General features: G+C 34.7%; 1 protein-coding gene across 2 annotated transcripts in view; it reads right to left on the bottom strand.

Annotated features, from left to right (window-relative positions):
- TFPI (tissue factor pathway inhibitor) overlaps positions 1-10,888 on the bottom strand; it is a 69,110-nt gene extending 58,222 nt beyond the window's left edge. For both annotated transcript variants that reach the window (XM_030850058.2, XM_070045850.1), the window contains exon 1: positions 10,737-10,888. The gene's annotated coding sequence lies outside the window, so the exon portion shown is untranslated. The remainder of the gene's footprint in view (positions 1-10,736) is intronic.
- Between the last annotated feature and the right edge of the window lie 3,809 nt (positions 10,889-14,697).

Here is a 14,697-nt window from a genome sequence, read left to right as displayed (position 1 = left end):
GTAAATATGTAAAAATATTTCTGAAATTTGTAAGAAAGGTCCAAAGAGAGTGTATATATTTTACTAAGAAAAATACAATGAACAAAGGAAAACAAGATAGAAATACATAATAAAAGAAATAATACCAAAGATTCTTCCTTATATCGTTGCCCATAGCTAACAAAACTCTTAGAAAAAAGGTGGGGAATTATTTTGTCTAGATATTACAGTTAAATTGGTAAGACATTTTGTCAAAAGAAGGTGGCACTCATTTCTTTGAACGAGTTCACCTTTCCTCACCACAGGGACTCTTCTTAATCTAATACAGTTTAACAGCAAAGATCTTCATAGTATGCTGTTTTCATTTCTTTCCTTTAAGCAGGAAAATAAATAAATAGATAAATAAATAAATAAACTTGGCATTATATATCTAAACCAAAATGGAGATTTCTGAGGATATAATTCTGGTCAATTACTAATGCCAGTAGCCCCAAATGGAAGGAAATAAAAAAGAAAAACAAAGGAATACAATGAATTTTGGTGTGAGAAAAGAATATATTAACTATGTCTTTATTATCATTACTGTCCATATTAGAAAGAAAATTACATAGAAAGACCTATGGCTGCTTCTGTTTTTTCTCCTGTTTGTATCTGCTCTTCTAGGCATCCATTATTTAGTAAGATAAGAAAATGGTATTTCAGGACCGTTGCTTCTCTGATTATATGTCTATCAATCAATCTCCTGATTACATAATTAATTTATTAATTCTAATTAATCTATTAATTAATATTGAGTATGACATCTTAGGCAGGAGGTATATGTATTTTGGAAAGACAGTCGAGACCTTCCTAACGGGTTTCTAATTAGAACCTTGATTCATAGCTTATGTAATTCAGGTTATTTTACCTTTTTTAATTTTAAAGATCAATAGATAAAGTCAAGTCTGCTTCCTCATTTCCCCTCAAAATCTGTTGCCATCTTAGATTTTGTCTCTGATTAGACAAATATATTGGAAACTTCTCAACTTCCTGCTTTTGATAGTATCTGTTGTAGTATGAGAAAAGGAGAGCAAAATGTTAGTCCATGTATGGGAAGTTCCCACAAAATATTCCTATACTGTCATTTCCTTGAGGGAAAGAGAAGCAAAATTTATACTCAATATACCTGAGGCTAGATATTTATAACATTCTGGTGTCAGATAAATAATCAGGTAACTTTGTTTCTATGAAAGTTATGATTCCAAATATTAGCTAAAGTTTTTATACTTAAGTACAATAAACATGTTGAACCAGTAATGATCAATTTTCTCCCTCCTCAGTGAGGGTAATTCTGTGGGTAAAGTAAGTCCGAAAGCAAAAAACCCAGGAATTTCTGATTGTGCTCTAATGAAAAGCAACTGAGCTTAGTTCAAGATTGGAACCACAGCTGTTGGTGACTACACCCATGACATCCTGAGTTCAACTTTCTGAGTCATCATTGTAAAGGAACAGGGGCCCCAGGCAGCTAAGTCATGGTCCTCCAGGAACCATTAACATGTTAATCTTCAGCCACTTCCATTCAGACTGTAAAATGTCAGACCCATGAAACAATGAACTATGGACTCAGAGAATGAAAGGAAACTAGTGCTACTTCCTTTTTTACTCATAGCATCCAATAAATAGTTCTTTTTTCTCTTGGTTCCTCACATTGAATGCTCATTATTTTACATTTTTATAAATATCTGCTAGTTTCTCTAAATTGCCATTCCTTTTTCTCCTATCCATATTCTACCTAACACATAATCTCAGGAATCAGATAGCATGTTCTTGTTAAAGGCCCTACTTAATTCCCCTGATTGTAATTTTTTGAGAATGAAGACCAGAGATTTTATTTGTGTTAAGTTACTTCAAATCCTAATAGGTTAATTTATAAATGATTAAAATTTATCATATTGGGCTTCCCTGGTGGTACAGTGGTTGGGAATCTGCCTGCCAATGCGGGGAACACGGGTTTGAGCCCTGGTCTGGGAAGATCCCACATGCCATGGAGCAACTAAGCCCGTGTGCCACAACTACTGAGCCTGCGCACCACAACTACTGAAGGCCACACGCCTAGAGCCTGTGCTCCACAACAGGAGAAGCCACCGCAATGAGAAGCCTGCACACCGCAATGAAGAGTAGCCCCCGCTTGCCCCAACTAGAGAAAGCCCACGTGCAGCAACGAAGACCCAACATAGCCAAAAATAAATAAAAAAATAAAAAATAAATGTATAAAAAAATTATCACATTGTAAACTTTTTGTACCCTGCATAAGTTCTAATATATAAAAAGTACATAGTTAATGCTCAGCTTCAAAGATATTAAAAATTGAATCTGCTTATTCAAGTGTAACGATTGAACTGAAGATCTTAAAATAATTTAATCTCTTCCAAGGCTTCTCAGAAAAGATCTTTTCTCCAAGATTTCTTATACATAGGATAACTTATCCATCTCTACCCCACCCTTATCCCTCCTATGTCGAGTTTATCTGCCTTTGAAATCTTTATCTTGCCTTCTTCAAGATATATTATTACTTGACACTCTTTTTTGATCCCAGTGCTATATATTGTTTTCCTTGGATATTTAATCATGTCTCAGATATATTTTCATGGTGATATGTAAGCTCCTGAGAGATCTGAGGAAAACTATACATTCCCTTCTAAAGAGCAAATGCATGGCTCAGATATTTTTTCACATGTTTTTGAGGACCATCCATGAATGCCCATTTACTCATATCCTTTCAGAAGAGGCTTCCAGTACCTGTTAGGAAGGATAGATGGTCACTTGTATCTCTTTGGCCTCTGAATAAGGAGATGGTAATGTGGAATGCAGGTGGTGGTTGGGAGAGCAATGTTGACATAGTAATGATAGGGCAAACACTGTTACCTAAGGAACCTTTTCCTTTCTTTAGGGATATAACTAATAAATGCAAATGGCTTTAAAGGAGTTTCATCCAGAGTTTACCACAAATAGAAAAACAAAAAAAACAACAACTCTCTTTTGCCATGTTAATTGAGGCTAATCTAAATTCTCCCTAGTTAAACACTTTTCTTCCCCTGGAACATTCTCCAGCAATTCCTTAAGAGAAAAACATACAAAAAGAGGTTAATCCTGGGAAATCTGAAACTTGAAAAAAATTATTGGCACTGAAAGGAGGGCCTGAGTGTTTTTAAGGTAAATTGCTTATCTCATAATTTTTTTATAAACCTGCATTGGTGCCAGGATGTAGATACCATAATGATTTCTTTACTGTGTACCTGTTTTCCTTTCCTCATAGACAGAATAACTATGCTAAAGGAGACTAAAACCACAGAACTCAAATAAGATGCATAGAAACTTCAATAATGTACACACTCTTACATAATTATAAAAACAAATTCTAACGCTAAATATAATTTTTGTTTACAATATTTGTCATTTGGGATTATCTGTTTATATCAATTGGTATATATAATTAAGCAGGAAACACCTGAAACATCTTTCATAAAAAGAGAAAGTTTTAATTTGTGCTGTCAATGAACTTTCACAGCTTCCAATATGTAGAAGTATCCAGGAATCAGGGGAGGAAAGATAATTATGAGAAATTGTGATAGGAAACTATCAGTAAAGGCAATCTTTAATTCATTGCAAAACTCTGGAGGCTTTAGGTAAATAACAGTCAGCACTCAGAGTTTTGGAAATGCCTGTTGAACAAGTGACAACTTGATTGGTTTTAAGCTTGTAGAATGAATTTGTCATCTAAAATAGAAGAGAGTAAAATATTAGCCACCCAAACAACTACCGTTATCAGAAAATCATAATGAAACAAACTGCTTATCTGAAATAATTATTTTTTAGAAATAGTGAATTTAAGTTTTTCATTGTACAATCATGTAAATATATTTACTCATGAAACATAGTTTCTGAGATATAGCAGGCAAAAAATGTATTTATCTTACCCAGGCCAATGAACGAATTACAGTTTATATGCCCTTAAAATTTCTCATTCTATTTATGTTTATTATTTTTTAGGATATCATTAAAATATGATTTTAAAAAGTAGCCCTTCCACTGCACAGCAAAGGAAACCATAAACAAAACAAAAAGATAACCCACAGAATGGGAGAAAATATTTGGAAACGATATGACTGAGAAGGGATTAATCTCCAAAATATACAAACAGCTCATACAGCTCAATATCAAAAAAACACAAATAACCCAATCAAAAAATGGGTGGAAAATCTAAATAGACATTTCTCCAAAGAAGACATGCAGATGGCCAAAAAACACATGAAAAAATGCTCAACATTGCTAATTATTACAGAAATAAAAATCAAAGTTACAATGAGGTATCACCTCACACCAGTCAGAATGGCCATCAAAAAAAATCTACAAACAATAAATGCTGGAGGGGGTGTGGAGAAAAGGAAACCTACACTGTTGGTGGGAATATAAATTGGTACAGCCACTATGGAGAACAGTATGGAGGTTCCTTAGAAAAGTAAAAATAGAGCTACCGTATGATCCAGCAGTCCCACTCCTGGGCATATATTCAGAGAAAACCATAATTCAAAAAGATGCATGCACCCTAATGATCATTGCGGTACTATTTACAATAGCCAAGACATGGAAGCAACTTAAGTGTCCATTGACAGATGAATGGATAAAGAAGATGTGGTACACATATATAATGGAATATTACTCAGCATTAAAAAAGAATGAATTAATGCCATTTGCAGCAACATGGATGGGCCTAGAGATTAACATACCAAGTGAAATAAGTCAGACAAAGAAAGACAAATATCATATGATATCACTTATATGTGGAATCTAAAAAAGAGATACAAATGAACTTATTTACAAAACAGAAACAGACTTACAGACTTAGAAAACAAATTTATGGTTACCAAAGGGGAAAGGTTGTAGGGAGGGATAAATTAGGAGTTTGGGATTACATATACACATTACTCTATATAAAATAGATAATTAACAAGGACCTACTGTATAGCACAAGGAACTCTACTCAGTCCTCTGTAATAACCTATATGAGAAAAGAATCTGAAAAAGAATAGATATATGTATATGTGTAACTGATTCACTTTGCTGTACACCTGATACTAATACAACACTGTAAATTAACTATACGCCAATACAAAATAAAAATTTAAAGAAAAATAGCCCTTCTACTTCCAGCCACAATGGATTAACATTGGATTTATCCTCCCACCTGAAACAACTTAAAAAAATAAAATAGTCAAAATGTATTAAATGATGGTTTTCCGCTAACTAAATACTGGTCAGTGAAGAGCAGTGATCCCATAAGGATGGGAAACAAGAGTTCAGCCCTACATTCTGATTTGCTCCAGCACACTGACTGAAGGGAATTTCCACATTCAAATTCAGGAAGAGGAGTTTCTGGAATTGCCCAGTGGTCTCCCTGAGTTTAGGAGAAAGCACATTGTCTGCAGAGGCCAGGGTAGCTAGAGTATGCACGGTTAAGTAACAGAGTAGAGAGCTATAGAGAAAAAAAGATCCAGAAATCTTCAGATGGCCCTCAAGTCTTCAGCCTAATACTGATCAGTACATATACAAGAGAAAAGTACCCAAGTTTGGGTAAAGAAAGGGCTAGAGGGGAATAACACTTAGAACACATGTAAAGCTGTGAATATTTTCTTGTCCCTAAATTGCAAAAACCTCCATTCATGGTGCATTAAGCAGAGTAGTCAGAAAGTTTTTTTCTCAGTACTGGGAAAAAAATTAACCATAGAATAAACATTTCTCTGATTCTGTCTAACAAAGCTTGACAGTGAGATAACAAAATACAAAATTGTTTCCAAGTAATTAAACTGCAACTCAGAACAGAGCTCAATATTATTTACAGGAATACAACATATTCAGCACTTAAGAAGGTAAGATTCATAATATCAGGCATTCAGATAAAAATTATAAGGTCTGCAAAAAACAGTAAAATATAACATAATGAGAAGAATCCAAATGACACAGAAATGACACAGAAAATAGAATTAACAAACTAAAATTTTAACTGCATTCATAAACTAAACTAAAATTTAACTAAATTTTAAACTAAAATTTAAACTAAAGTTTAAACTGCACTCATATGTTCAAGAATCTAGAGAAAATATTGAGTGTGTTAAATAGAGAAAGAAGATAGAGACTCAAACTGAGTTTCTAGAGATGAAAACATTTGAGATGAAAAATACACTAGATGGGATTATAAACACATTGGACATAGAAGAAAAGATACGTAAATTTGAAGATATAATGATAGAAACTACGTAAATTGAAACAGAAAAAAACTAAAAATATTAATATTTTTCTTTTACTATTTTTGATTGTGGTAAAATAGATATACCATGAAATTTGCAATTTTAACTATTTTTAAGTGTACAGCTCAGTGGCATTAATTACATTTATATTTTTGTGCAATCATCACCACCATCTATTTCCAAAATTTTTCATTAACCCAAACAGAAACTTTGTATCCATTAAGCAATAACTCACCATTCATCCCTTCCTCCAGACTTTGGTAACCTCTATTCTACTTTCTTTTTCTATGCATTTGCCTATTGTAGATATCCCATGTAAGTGAAATTATATACTATTTGTTTTTTTGTGTGTGTCTGGCTTATTTCACTTAGAATAATGTTTTCAAAATCATTCATGTAGCATGAATCAGAAGTTCATTCATTTTATTGTCACATATATTTGAAATTGGTTGCACATAGAAGAGTGAGTAGGCGTTTGATATTTTGATATAATCATTTTGATTCATTTCCTGGGATACTTTGAAGTTTATTCCTAAAAGAACTTTAAGAATATTACCAATATTTTGCAACAAACACTACTATTCTGGAGACTCACCCAATTTATGAGATTTACTCCATTTCTAAGCCTTGTGAAGTAAGGAATGAGGTGATGTTTAGATTACAGGATTATTACAGGATTCAAGGATGGGATAGATGTTGGTAAGAAACATGAATTGGAGAGACAGAATGAGGTTGGCAGCAGGGTGGTTGTGGCATTGAGGGTGTGGTACAGTTGAAGGGGGTCAATGGCACTCTATGCTTGGTAATAAAAACACCACAGTGTATCAGTGCTGTATTGATGGATACTTTTACATTCCTGATGTTGAAATAGCCTAATCAACAACATGTAATATTTATTCAGTCTAGAGAGAATGCTACCATCACATTTTGATTGAGGAATTTCTTGCAGTAAGTCTGTGTCTCCCCAGGCACCTGTGGTCTATCAGGTGGAGCAGGTGAGACAGAAATATTGCAGCACTGGGACTCCTAGTATGGATCATGGACCTCTTGTTTTTAAAATAATTTAAAAATATGGTTGTTCCAACTAAGAAAGAGCATAGAATCACAAAGGAAGGCCTGAAGAGAGATGAACATAGCAGATTTGACATGCATCCAGTGCTTTTTGTTATTGCTTTTGAAAAGAAGTGGAAATGACTAGGGTGCCCTCATCCTATTGGTAGCTGAATCCTAGGCTCTGGTTCTACACAGCACCTGCCACTTGAAGTGAAGACAGGGAGAGAAGGGTAATGGGAAGACTGGGCTCCTAGAGATAATACATCACACCAAGAAAGCAGTCACTGAGGATCTCAGAGATCCAAGAGAGGAGGTCTAGCATAATGAGAACTCTCTGGAATAAGAGAGTTGCATCCTTTCTTCATTTTGCTGAGATTTAATATCCAGAAACAAGGACTTCAATAGTCACTCCATGTTTTGAATTCAGATTTCTCCAAATGCAGATGGTAACAATCAAATAATTATAGTATTGGCATATTTCTATAAAAAAATAATGCATTTAAAAGTATTTTTGTTTTGGGACTTCCCTGGTGGTAAGACTCTGTGCTCCCAATGCAGGGGGCCCGGGTTCGATCCCTGGTCAGAGAACTAGATCCTGCATGCTGCAACTAAGGATCCTGCACGGCACAACAAAGATCCTGCGTGCCACAACTAAGACCTGGTGCAGCCAAATAAATAAATACTTTTTTTAAAAAGTATTTTTGTTTTAAAAAAGACAGCTCTGCAAATTAAGTTTCCTGAGTTACATGTTTTAGATGGTAAACAAGAAAAGGGTGGCTAAAGACAGCCTTTATTGAGAATAGATGAGTTGGACTGTAATACAATTTTTAGATCATGTCTACATATCAAAAATAAATTTATATAATTAACTAATTTTAATCAATATTATTCTACTTATTTAATTTATACCAATAAACAAGATTTTCTTGAAAACCCTATTCTGAGTACTTCCCTTTCCTTTTCATATTGTCTCTCCTGTCCCACCCTCCCTTTTTTTTTGGCAAGGATGTTTTACTTTTTTTTCTTCTATTAAGTAGAGATGTTTGATTCAGTTGAAATCTGTATTAAAAGTTTGTGACAGTGAATTTAGTAAGCCAACAATTCCTAAAGAATCTATAGCATATCTACTATTTGGTTAGATTGCTAGGTGTTCTGGGAATAAACAAAACCTTTTCAGCTTGGCTTTTTTCCTCTAGTAGTTTGTCATCTGTCCAATTATCATTATCATTGAATGGTTTTCTTTTTCTTATAACTTTATTTATCTATTCTTGGCTCCGTTGGGTTTTTGTTGCTGTGCGCGGGCCCTCTCCAGTTGCAGCGAGCGTGGGGCTACTCTTCGTTGTGGTACGCAGGCTTCTCATTGTGGTGGCTTCTCTTGTTGTGGAGTACCAGCTCTAGGCAGTGGGCTCAGTAGTTGTGGCACTCAGACTCAGTAGTTGTGGCTCGCAGGCTCTAGAGCGCAGGCTCAGTAGTTGTGGTGCACAGGCTTAGTTGCACCACGGCATGTGGGATTTTCCCAGACCAGGGCTGGAACCCATGTCCTTTGCATTGGCAGGCAGATTCTTAACCACTGCACCAACTGGGAAGTCCCTCAATTATGTTTTGAATTTGAATGATGTAGATAACTAAGATCAGGAAATTAATTCTTAGGAAGGAATGTTAGTGTTATGAAAACTATAGTTTAATACAAAAACAATTTTCTATTCCATAGATTATTATTTTTAAATTTAGCAATACTGTTTATAGTAGAAGATTCTAGGCAAAATAATTGTACAATCAATAAGCAAATGAAGCCTAGAGTTATGGACAACCAATCAGACCAGCAAGCACTACCTGATGGCATAACCCATTTGAACAGGACCACATTTCCCAAAGAGGTTTTGATCTAGTCATTGGAGATAAAAGAAATGCTTAAAGATATCAGACTGTACCTTTAAAAACAGAAAACAAAACTTGTACAAGTCAGCATACCTAATAGAGAATGGAACCAAATAGTAGTATATATGCCATTAAAGCTCTCTAATAAGATTGTATAGTTACCTGAAGAAGATAAATTTGGCTTCCCAATATAACCATTCAAATTGTTAAAAGTAAATATTTTAAAGTTTTACATCTGTAATGTTAATTATCTGTATTTACATTAATAGTTTTCCAACTCTGTTGATCCCTAAGGATATTTTATACCATTTTATTAATCCATAGGCCCCAAATTAAAATTTCATACTCCAATACATTTTCAGATTATTCACCCTTCAGTTTAAGTATTAGATAAAATATAGATTATATGTCTTGAAATAATCATGCACTAGAATGATGAGTATAAAATAATCCTAAAAATGTTTTATGAAAGGTTAAAAAACTTTTCAATATCTCAAAATTGACACAATTTTTCACCTCTGACGTAAATACTATGCTTTTACACAGAATAAAATATGACTCTCTGGGCTGTATGTTTCCTGCTTGGGTTCTGCCCTTTGTATTTAATGTTATCACAATTATACAAAGTCATTTTGTGACTAATTTCCAGAGCACTGAGTCACAGTGTGGCTGTTACTTATCTTTTCCTTTTTTTTTGCACAGCACTGCTCTTGACCCTCATTTTTCCATTAATACTCATACAAACGAGTGCTTTCCATAATTAATTTTTTTTGTTTCATTATTGTTCTGTGGTTGTGTACTTCTATACTATGTGCTTTCTTTACTACCAGAAGCTAAATTTAATATCATTTTATAAGCAACAAGAATATGACAGTACATCATATAGGTATGTAATCTATTGCTTTAATTTATGTAATTGTACTATATATACTGCAATCCTATCTATTCTTATTTTAGTATATTTAGAATATGAGCGTTTGTTTTTGGAGACTTGTAAAATATTTTCTTAGAGAGATTAGTTAATGCTGGCAAGAAATATTTAGACTACAAGGATTCTAATGTTTATACCTTATTTTAAATATCACCAATTAATGGCAATGAAAGAAGTTTCTTTAAACATAAGGCTGCCAGACAGTCTCTTTATGATATTTCTTTGTATGTTACTAAATAATGTTTAAAGATTAAAAAAAAATCTTCAGAAAACTCCAATTAAAGACACAATTAGTAAAGAACTGCCACTACAAGCTGAAAATTATAAACAAGGCTACATCTCACCAACTTTTTATGTTCATGGTCTTAAAAGCATAATCCTATAGTGCATATATATTTGCTTAAAACTAAATGGAAAATGCTGAGAATTTAGTTTAACATTGCAATGAGTTTGTTTACAGAGAAGGGTCGATTTTCACTGTAGGGTTACAGACAATGGTCCTCCCCTACAAGTCTTTGCCTCTCAACACCCTGGTTCCCCCCGCCCCCCGCCAAGGAAAAGAAATAAAAGTTACTTCTCATGGGCTAAAAAGTATATTGCCAAGTACTCACGAGTAAAATCTCTGAAGAAAGTTCTTGGAAAGATTTTTTCAAAGCGGAGTTGAGGTCATTTTGTTTTCCTTTCCAGGCATTGAAGAGAGGATTTATCTTTTCTACTTCTTCTTTTAAACAGATCAGGAAACTGGGGAGTGAAGAATAATAAAAGAAATGCAATCTGATCCTGCCAGCAGTGAAAGGGCGAGGTAAGAATTTGACTTTTATCCAGCTCAATGTCGCTCCCGTCTGTTGGAGCAAAGAGGAGCCTCAGAGCCGGTCTCAGAGATCACCCACAGCTGGGAATAGCCAGGCTTCCTGTTTAGGTCACTCCAACTCTTTTTAGGCTAATTTCGCCAAATTATTCAAAAGCCTTTTCAATTATGAAGGAAACAGACAAAGGAATCAGCTTACACTAAGATTTCAGAATTACTATTTTTGCATAACGATTTCTTTTACTTTCCAGGATTCTTTGTAATCAGTTAAAAAAAAAAACTTTTTTCCCCCAGATCTATATATTTTAAAAATATATTTGTCATCATGTACCTACTTAATAAAGTGAACCTTTTTTTTTTTTGCAGTTTATTTCTTCTTCAAATTATTTCATCCATGTTGTCAATATATTTGTGAAAAACACCTGAGGGCTATTGAACTTCCTTTGATTAGAGAGGCAATGCAATGTATTGCCTGTTGCAGAATGTCAGGCTGTAAACCCTGCCTCAGCTACTTACTAGCTTTGCAATTTTGGTCAATTATTTAAACTCTCTGTGCCCCAGTTTCTTTTTCCCTAAAATAATGATAAAAGTTCCTAAGTTTGATATAAGTAGTAAATGGATTAATACATATAATATACATACATATAAATAGACATATAAAGCACTTAGTCCTCCACACATAACAAACCTTCAATAAATGTTAACTATCATGTATATTGCTGTTGTTTATATCATAATTATTATTTTACATGATATGTAAATATTTAAAGGCATCACTCACTTTGCTCTGCTCTAGGTCACTATTGCTGAAGTTAACCCTTAGTATTTCAGTAATGGAATTATGGCCATATCAGGCTAAGATCACTAGAGATTTCGTAAGATGGCGGAATCTTCTTTGCCATGACGGCTGAAGTCATTTGATCAGAAAATCCATCAGTTTCTTGTTTTTTCCATCTCTGATTGTCTTCATGTCTTCAACTTTTCTTGCGTCCTTCCTTTGACCTCTGAGTAAGGGGTTGTTACCGAGTCCAGGCTCATACTGCTCGCCTCAGGACAGGCCAATAAATCAAGAGATGGGCTGTTGGGGCAAGGAATAGCGACTTTATTCAGAAAGCCGGCAGGCCGAGAAGATGGTGGACTCCTGTACCAATGAACCATCTTGCCTGAGTTAGAATTCAGGCTTCTTTTATACTAAAGGGGAGGGAGAAAAGTCAAACCTTTCCTGGTTCCCATCAGCCTCTGGAGAGGCTGTGTTAATTTCTTCCTCTCTGCAGTCATTCACAGGTGGGCCTAGTCAGGATGTTTTCTTGTGAGCTAAACAAAAGTATTTTAGTTTAATGCTCATTACCTGGGAGGCAGGGTTCCCAGAGATGGGCCATTATGTATAATTTAAGCTTATAGGCAACATCCCTTTAGTGATTACCTTGTAACAGAATACAAAGGTCCTTCCCTATTACAGGGTAACTTTCCCTCTTGTGTGTTTTTACTATTTATTGAATAATTCCTAGGTGTCTGGCACATAAATTACCTCATTTAATTCTCACAGCCAGCTTGTGAAGAAAGCCCTCTCTGCATGACCATTTCACCATTTCATGGGTTTAAGAAGGTTAGGTATAGTTTGTGGAGCTCTGATTCAAATCATGTAGTCTGACTTCAGAGCACAGATACTTAAATACTCTTCCATGTTTCTTTCTCACCCATGTTCTGGATTTCATACCACAACAAAACTTTGCTGTGTGTTGAAACTTTATTTTTAACAAAGTTAAAAGCAGTCCTTCCCCAGGCCTAGTTCAAGAACTTTGCTGCATAATTATACCCCCTATTACCTGTTGCAACTCAAGCACATTCAATGTTCCCTTCTTGCTTAGATTGTTGAGGAAACTTGCCTGTTTTTGGACTGGAGTGGACATTGATTCGTTTTTTGGCCAATCTGCAGGCTCTACTAAGGTAGCGGTAAGCTCAGCAAATCAGATTTCCTTTTTGGAAACTTGTACTAAGAGCTATAGATAAAAGTATACAGTGCCAAGCTCTTAACTAAAAAGCCAAGATAGAGGAAGTGCTGACATCCAAAATGGTGTGCACCAGATGATTATGTGGAGAAAGCTAGTTGAGAGTGAATGGTGAAAGGGATGAATGAAAGAGGACGTGTAACCTCTGAGAGAGAAACAGGGAAAGAATGAAAGCAAGAGCAAGACTGAGAGATGAGATGAGTGATGAGAAAGTGATGCCTGAGCTCTACAGTAACAGTCCTTCCCAGGCCTAGTTCAAGTTTTTCTAAGTACTCAAGAACATATACCCTTGTAATAAACCCTTTTTTTCCCCTAAGGTCATTTAAGAAATCTCTTTTTCTTACTATGTAAAGAACCCTATTTGAAAGAGCCACAACTGAGCTGAAATTATTTTCTCAAAGATCATTGATTTCATATTTAAGTTGCACTTGACATCAGTGAAGACTTTTTACCATTTTATTTCCAGGTAATTTACACAGACTTGGGTATTCTTGTGCTGAAGAGAATGTGGGAAATTGACGTAAACTATTGTTAAGGTAAGACAACCTGATGCTGTCACTTAAGGGCTCTGTGGACTCAGGTTTTCTCTCCCTGAGGCTTGCGTGAGCTCCTTTTTGAGGTTTTATTACTAGTTTGCCTATCTATTTTGTACAACTCTAAGTCTAAATTATTTGGATAAAAAGATTTTCTCACCAACAACTTGACTATGTGCCATCCTATCTTAAAGTTCTTTGCATCTAATCATTATCTGGATGTTCCAAGTACCCACCTAATACTAAACACTGTCCTTTTCATTTCTCACCATACTCTGTTAATTTTGTCTTTCCAACTCTCACACAATTCAAATAACATTTCAGACTTTTATGAGCTTTATGAGAAGTTCATGAGTTTTATGATTCTATATTTTTCATTTTCCTGACAGATGATGTGCATGTCCCACATAAAGGTTACTCTTTAAAACTGGATCACAATAAAGATGACCCACAAAGGGGACTGAAAATAAATCCTTTCTTCATAAAAACCCTGTAGATTTTGGGATAGTTTGTTATCAAGCATAATTTAGGAAGAGATAAATAATATACTCCCTACCCCCTTACCTTCTTCCCTTAAAGATGTGTTATATTGACCACATATATATATTATTATGTTATGTAACCCTGGACCCCATACCCTCAGTCCCCCTGGTGTCCTGTGTTCCTTTTCACCCTTGGTTTGGTGAACACAAACAAAGAGAGAAGAGGCCATGGAAAGGAGAAGCAAAAATGCTGAGAATAAATTCACAGTCCTGTTCTTGAGGGAGATTAACCACCGCTGAGCTCACCTGAGTTTCAGTAAATACTCTTTCTCTAGGAAATCTGCCTGGAGACTCCCTTCAAAGAAAGTCCAATCTCAGATAACAATGGAAGGGAGTAATCTTAATTTCTATAGTTTCTACCTGCTTGCTTCTGCATTTGAATGTCAAGACTTGAAGTTTATACTTTCAACAACTTTGCGTTTTATCCTTTAATCTAGACTTTAATTGCTTTGCTTTATTTATTTTCTAGATTTAAAACCGGTTTTAGGCTTTTAGTTTTCTGGTCCTTTTAATTATTTTGTAATACTATTATTCTTAATCATTCTTCTGATTTATATTACTAGTACTATTAATCCCATCTACAATATTTTAACTAGTTTTATTACTTTTAGTGTTATTTTAATTCTCATTTTTATGGAAGTGTCTATCTTAAGTATTATTATTGGTACTATATTGATGAA

Source organism: Globicephala melas, chromosome 7 (assembly GCF_963455315.2).
Source record: "Globicephala melas chromosome 7, mGloMel1.2, whole genome shotgun sequence".
Classification (NCBI taxonomy): domain Eukaryota; kingdom Metazoa; phylum Chordata; class Mammalia; order Artiodactyla; family Delphinidae; genus Globicephala; species Globicephala melas.
The sequence above is the reverse complement of the archived record's forward strand: the minus strand, read 5'-3'. Positions and strand labels throughout refer to the sequence as shown.